This window comes from Aegilops tauschii, chromosome 1, assembly GCF_002575655.3.
Source record: "Aegilops tauschii subsp. strangulata cultivar AL8/78 chromosome 1, Aet v6.0, whole genome shotgun sequence".
Classification (NCBI taxonomy): Eukaryota; Viridiplantae; Streptophyta; class Magnoliopsida; order Poales; family Poaceae; genus Aegilops; species Aegilops tauschii.
This window is the reverse complement of record NC_053035.3, coordinates 303183329-303191160: the sequence shown is the minus strand read 5'-3', so window position 1 is coordinate 303191160 and position 7832 is coordinate 303183329. Positions and strand designations below refer to the sequence as shown.

General features: G+C 44.2%; 1 pseudogene; it reads right to left on the bottom strand.

Moving 5' to 3' along the window:
• Positions 1–496: 496 nt before the first annotated feature.
• On the bottom strand, positions 497–1409 carry LOC141027550 (uncharacterized; annotated as a pseudogene).
• Positions 1410–7832: the final 6423 nt, after the last annotated feature.

The following is a 7832-nucleotide window of genomic DNA, read 5'->3' as shown; positions in this document are numbered from 1 at the left end:
TCTCTCACACACGCATCTGTAGCTACGAATTTTAGTGGTCTCAACCATCCGATTAGCTCTATCATAGGTTCATGTTACTCCTTGGCCTTGAGATTGAGAAGTTTAAAATGCGGAGCCTCAGCTAGAGGCGTGAGGTTTTGGTTAATGTGCGGGCCACACACGACACCCACACGACACGAGCTTGGTCTGCCTGGTGCGCAGTTGGGTGAGTACTACTAGTAGTACTTCTTTGATGTGTCGCATCAACTCGCAGAAGTATGCAACACTTCCTCAACAAACAAGAATATAAGCACCTTATAGTCCTTATTCAAAGGATCTTTATATCCAATAGACAAAATATCCCTTCGACTGTTGGAAGTTACTTTAACTGCTTATCTAATGTTGAAGTAATTGCTGCATCACCATGAAAATCCACCATCTCTTAAGCTAAAGTAGACTGAGCTAAACCCTACGTTAGCATATTACTAAGATTAATAGAAGGCAATTATAGAATCATTTAGGAGGTGAGCTTGTCAATCTGAATGTGGAGGGACACCGTCCTCGACAACCCAGCCTCGGCCAGCAGCTTGGGCGGCACTGTGAAGAAGGTCAGCTCCTACATGGCGATGGCGAGGGGCTCCTTGCTGCTTGTCACCTCGATCTCCACCTTGACGGTGTCGGTCTTGCCTTTGGGCTCCCCCGGCGGGTCGTTCGCCCACACCTTGGCCGCATAGTGCGGTGATGGGGACACCCCCGCTCTGAAGCAGACGACCGACACAATGATAGGCGCACCGATGTCGAGCACGCCGTCGAGCATGAAAAATGCGCGACCGTCCTCCTCCGCGAACAGCAAGCGTCGCGGCTCCGACACCAGCACTTGCAGCTGGAGCACCTTGCCATATTGGATCCTGTGCGCGGGCATGGGATGCACAGTGCTGATGTGGTGTGGGAGCGTCGGCGGCGGGCCTTAGTAGCCACAGACGGGCACATGGCATTTGCCAGGCGCAAGCGGACACACACTCTGGTGATCGGCGAGCTTGTGGTAAGTGACACTGAGCCTACAGCCTTCATGCACGCACTCCACCCTCACCGAGGAGAGGATGGTGTCCATCACCATGTTGCCCACGTCGAAGCCGCCGCCGCGCTCGCACTTCTGGCCCTGCCGCTGGTTCCTGGGGCGCTCGCCGCGGCAGTCCGCGCAGGCTATGTGCCCTCCCTTGCACTGCACAAATCAAACAAACAACACATCAATCAAGAAACATGCACCCTGTTCGATCAGCCAAACGGACGAGGTGTATTCGAACCTCGTACACTGGAGGATTCAAGGGGAGGAGGCACAAGGGGCAGTGGAGCAAGGTGAGGTCCATAGAGACCTCCATCGCCGGGTCCTGTTCCGTCGGCATGATCTTGCCCTCCTTGTGCACCACCATCTCTCGCTTTTGGGCCAGGGCATTAGAAAGTTTTACTATCACATATTCATACTACTTCAAGGTGCATTAAATCAACACATGAAAGTATCAAAAGGAAAGTCACGGCATGCATGCATGCATGCGTTGTAATTAATGCATCGGTAAACGCAAATTATTGAAATATATCGAGTGCACTACTTTGATGTGTCGTGTCAACTCGTACAACAATGAGAAGCTTGATTACAACACCCTCTCCCTCGCCCATGAGCGTGGTGGCTCGCAGGACTAGGAGAAGCTTTTGCTAGACGCTCTCCCTGCCGCACGCGGTGGACATGCAGCAGTTCATTCGGTGTTAGATGGCCAGAAGCATACTAGTACTATGATGTCTACTACGCAACCTTCTTCTTGTAGATTCGTGTTGGGCCTCCAAGCGCAGATTTTTGTAGGACAGTAGCAAATTTCCCTCAAGTGGATGACCTAAGGTTTATCAATCCATGGGAGGCATAGGATGAAGATGGTCCCTCTCAAACAACCCTGCAACCAAATAACAAAGAGTCTCATGTGTCCCCAACACACCCAATACAATGGTAAATTGTATAGGTGCACTAGTTCGGTGAAGAGATGGTGATACAAGTGCAATATGGATGGTAGATACATGTTTTCGTAATCTGAAAATATAAAAACAGCAAGGTAGCAAGTAACAAAAGTGAGCGAAAATGGTATTGCAATGGTTCGAAACAAGGCCTAGGGTTCATACTTTCACTAGTGCAAGTTCTCTCAACAATGATAACATAATTAGATCACATAACAATCCCTCAATGTGCAACAAAGAGTCACTCCAAAGTCACTAATAGCAGAGAACAAACGAAGAGATTATTGTAGGGTATGAAACAATCTCAAAGTTATTCTTTCTCATCGATCTATTAGGCTATTACTATAAGTGTCACAAATAGCCCTAGAGTTCGTACTAAAATAACACCTTAAGACACACATCAACCAAAACCCTAATGTCACCTAGATACTCCAATGTCACCACAAGTATCCGCGGGTTTCATTATACGATATGCATCACGCAATCTCAGATTCATCTATTCAAACCAACACAAAGAACTTCAAAGGGTGCCCCAAAGTTTCTACCGGAGAGTCAAGACGTAAACGTGTGCCAACCCCTATGAATAAGTTCACAAGGTCATAGAACCCACAAGTTGATCACCAAAACATACATCAAGTGGATCACGTGAATATCCCATTGTCACCAGACATAAGCACATGCAAGACATACATCAAGTGTTCTCAAATCCTTAAAGACTCAATCCGATAAGATAACTTCAAAGGGAAAACTCAATCCATTACAAGAAGGTAGTGGGGGAGAAACATCATAACTTCCAACTATTATAGCAAAGCTCACGGTACATCAAGATCGTGCCAAATCAAGAACACGAGAGAGAGAGAGATCAAACACATAGCTACTAGTACTCCCTCCTTGTCATGGAGAGCGCCGGGATGATGAAGATGGCCATCGTTGATGATTCCCCCTCCGGCAGGGTGCCAGAACAGGGCCCCGATTGGTTTTTGGTGGCTTCAAAGGCTTGCGGCGGCGGAACTCCCGATCTAGGTTTCATTTCGGGGACTTCTGTATTTATAGGAAATTTTGCGTCGGTTTCATGTCAAGGGGATCCATGAGGGGCTCACAAGGACGAAAGGCACGCCCTACACCCTTGTGGAGGCCTTGTGGCTCTTCTGGCCCAACTCTTTTGCTTCGGGGGCTTCTTCCGGTCCATAAAAAATCACCATAAGTTTTTAGCTCAATTGGACTCCGTTTGATATTCCTTTTCTGCGAAACTCAAAAACAAGGAAAAACAAAAACTGGCACTAGGCTCTAGGTTAATAGGTTAGTCCCAAAACTCATATAAAATAGCATATAAATGCATATAAAACTTCCAAGATAGATAATATAATAGCATGGAACAATAAAAAATTATAGATACGTTGGAGACGTATCAAGCATCCCCAAGCTTAATTCCTGCTCGTCCTCGAGTAGGTAAATGATAAAAATAGAATTTTTGATGTGGAATGCTACAAGTGCAGAAGTTTGATCAATGGTAATTTCAATCACTTTTTCTACCATCATTATATATCATAACAGTAACTCATCTCATAAAACTTCTCATGATCAAGTAACAAGCTATTCACATGTTAAAGCATAGACCATAAACTTTCTTGAAAACTAACAAACTATGTTCTCGGTCATCAAACAGTTGCAATTCATCTTATTTTCAGGAAGGGTCTATGTAAGAGATTTGATTTAGAAAATCCCACATACTCAACTATCATATAGTCTTCCATGATTGCTACCACTCAAAGCATATTTTTAGAACAAATAGCATCCATTGAACACAGAGAAAGATAGGGGCTTAATGTTTCGTCTCCCAACTTATTTATCATATAGATAATTGTCAACAATAATAACTCATGATCAAATATATTTGAATGGCCATATATGCTTAGATCTTTCCCCATCACATGATGCTTGCCAACTAAAGAGTAGGTTAGAATGAGAAGGAATACTACCGACTCTTGCATAAAAGTAAAAGATAGACCCTTCGCAGAGGGAAGCAGGGATTTGCAGAGGTGCCAGGGCTTGAAGCTTTTAAAACAGAGATGAAAATAATTTTGAGAGATATGCTTTCATTGTCAACATAACAACCAAGAGTTCCCAATATCTTCCATACTAGATAAATTATTAGGTGGTTCCCAAGCAGAAAGGTAAAGATTTTACTCCCCCTCCACCAACAATCACATTCCACGGCTGGTCCGAAACAACGGGTACCGTCCAACTATCAACAATCCTGGGAGAGTTTTGTTTAATTTATTTGCGATTTTGTTTTTGATCTTTTGATCATAGGACTGGGCATCCCAATTACCAGCCATTTTCTCGTGAATGATGAGCGGAGTCCACTCACCGTGAGAGTAACCCACCTAGCATGGAAGATACTGGCAGCCCCTAGTCGCTACATGAGCAATTCGGGCATACAAAACAGATTATTATTTGAAGGTTTAGAGTTTGGCACATGCAAATTTACATGGAATGGCAGGTAAATACCGCATATAGGTAGATATGGTGGACACTGATGGAAGAAACTTGGTTCAACGATTTTGGTTGCACAAGCAGTATTCCCGCTTAGTACAAAAATTTTGGCCAGCAAAAGATTCTAAAAAACAAGCACCACATGTTGGAGGATCAATAACAATATAACTTCTATACAAATATACCCAAGCATAACTCATTATGTTGTCTTCCTTGTCCAACTTCAACTAATTTGATCAAGTTTGAAAATAATTAATGGGGATCACAATCATAGAAGACGTCTGAGATAGTATATTTATATGTGAAATCTCTCTTCCTTCAATATTCTTTCATGAATTGTTCAAGTGACCAAAACTATGTTTGCTAACTTTCAATAAATTTACCACCTATACTCCTTAGATGTGAAGTCATTACTTCCCATAGACTAAGCATATGAAACATGTATAATTTCATATTTATGATATTCAAATAATTCAACCATTTACTCATAGGATATAAGTGAAGCACGTGAGTAAATGACAAACTACTCCAAAAAGATATAAGTGAAGATCAATGAGTAGTCAAATAATCATTTAGCTATGTGAGGACTCTCTCTCATTTAAGTATTTCAAATCTTAATGTTTTATTCAAACAGCAAGCAAAACAAAATAAAATGACACGGCAAGGATAGCACATATCATGTGAAGAAGCAAAAATTAGGCTCAACCGATACTAACCAATAGTTGTTGAAGAAGAAAGGTGGGATGCCAATCGGGGCATCCCCAAGCTTAGATGCTTGAGACTTCTTGAAATATTAACTTGGGATGCTGTCGTGGAACTGTCACGGCAGATGTCCTAGTGAAAGGACTTAAGCGTGGAGCCATCACAACTAGGAAGCTTAAAGGGTTAAAATGGGACAAAGGACAAGAGGTTTATACTGGTTCGGCCCCTTGCGGTGAAGGTAAAGGCCTAATCCAGTTTGAGGTGGTATTGCTTATGTTTCGATTACTAGGGAGCGAATCCGCTTGACCTAGCTTTCGATCTATTGTTACTTGTCCCTGAACCGCCGCCGGGTCAGCCCTTTATATACAGAGGTCGACGCCCAGTGGCTCACAGAATCCCGACCGGCTCATAAACAGTGTCCGGCTCGGTTTCTAACTATCCCTGCATTACAAGACAAGTTATGTACATATGGCGGTTTATCTCTACGGGCCTTAAGTCGCCTTTGGGCTTTGGGACCTTATCTAAACCGCCATCTTCCAGAGCTGTCTTGGGCTTCATGAATCGCCATAGGTATAACCCGGCCCCTGCTGGGCGGGTCATACCCAATAGTTATATCCGCAACATTAGGCCCCAGATTGATTAGAACTGGTTCATGTCAATCTTCAACACTTATAGAAAATCTTCTGCTCTTCATTGTGCGAGAATTTGTAACCCGCCGTGACGTCATCTTCTGGATTTACGATAATCCGCCATGACGTCATCTGCCATTACTGCACACTTTATCCAACGTATCTCAATGGAACCTTATCTTAATGACCATCTCGAGAATCGAAGCATTCTGGTAGCTGGATAACCATTTTTCGGCCTCCTCGTTTTTCACGCCCACTTAAGAGTCTTTCCTTATAAATAGGCACGACCGGTATTTCCTCATTCTTCCCCTTTCCAACGTCTTCTTCCTCTCGCAACCCTTCTGCCGCTCGAGCTCCGCCGCCGCCGCAGAGCACCTCGTCTTCCTCAACCTCGGCCGCTGCATCAACCTGAATCGATCCAGAGAACGGCGACCCTCCGCAGTAGATCTGCAGCTATAAGTTTCGGTCTTTCCATACCTCAGATACGCATTAGGGTTTGCAAGTTTCTCTTGTGTTCTTCGTAGTTCATCGTAGTTCATCTTCCAGGCTGTACCGTGAACTTTTTTGATCTGTAAATGGTGCTACACCAATGTGGTAGTTGTTGTATTTCCACTTTTGATATCAGTAGATCCCCTTTCCTGAAAGGAAAATCTTGTGAAAGCTCATGAACTCATCTGTACTGGTTTTTATGTCTAGATTTATTTTTATTTTCCTGAACAGCCGTTGATCCAAAATAATAGCTGCAGCCTGTGAAACTTGTTTATGTAAGACTTCGGAAAAAACTGCTTTTGTTAGATCCACCTAGCCATGGCGGCTCAAACTGCCGACTTAACTTGAAATGCTCAACAGACATCATCTGACTTATCATGGCGGCTTAAATAATTTGCACCGCTCATGGCGGTTTTTGTAATCTGACATAATTTAGCCATATACCATTAGGCCCCTTTGTAAGCCGCCATCTTGAATATGCACTGTGATACTTTTCCTCTCCGGCTTAAGTTTGAACCGGCAATTTTACTCTTTGTTAGGCCTTTGTCTTCATAATGCCGCCCAAAACACCCACTACATGCAATTGGGTCAAGTCCATCGTCACAGATAGCACATTTGACGATTATGTGAAGACTGGCTATCTGCCAAAGAAGGAAATCATGTCCTGCCGTGCACCTGATCCAACCGAGGAAAAGCCTCAACCCAAAGAGGGGGAAGTCATCGTCTTTATTGATCACATGAACCGGGGCTTTTCCCCACCCGGCTCAAAGTTTTTTAGAGATGTCTTACACTTCTTTGACCTTCGTCCTCGAGACATCGGACCCAACTCCGTGTCTAATATTTGCAACTTTCAAGTGTTTTGTGAGGTGTATCTTGGAGAAGGACCCAGCTTGCTGCTCTTCGGAGAGTTATTTTATTTGAACCGCCAGAATGAACGTGCCAACGGGCCTAGCTTGGAACTTGGTGGGGTCTCAATCCAAAGACGGAGAGATGCCATTTTCCCTTATGCAAATCCACCAAGTCACCCCAAAGACTGGAACCAAACTTGGTTCTATTGTCAAGACACTTCTCCGGCTGATGACAACCCTCTGCCCGGCTTTTGCACCCTGCGCCTCGAGTCTAATCATCCTCTACCAGACAAGTTATCCGCTGCTGAACGCCAGAAGCTCGCCCCTACCATGGTTAAAGTGAAGGCTCTTTTGAGGAATGGTTTAAATGGTATCGACTTGGTCCAGGTTTGGCTTGCTTGGTGGATCATCCCATTGAGCCGCCGTTCTGGTTTGATGTGCACCTACACAGGCGAGAAGAATAATCCTTTGCGGCACAACCCTGACAATTTACCTGACGCCGTCATTGATAATATGAAAAAGTCACTTTTGAACGAAAGCCTAGCAGACTGTGGCAAGGTGGGCTTAAGCCCTTTCTGCAAAGCTAACCCGGCTCCAGCGGTAAGCCACTAAATTGAGCATTTTTACCTTCAGCCGTGACATTTTGTCTTTACTCAGACTTTTGCCGATTTTCACAGGCTAATGACAA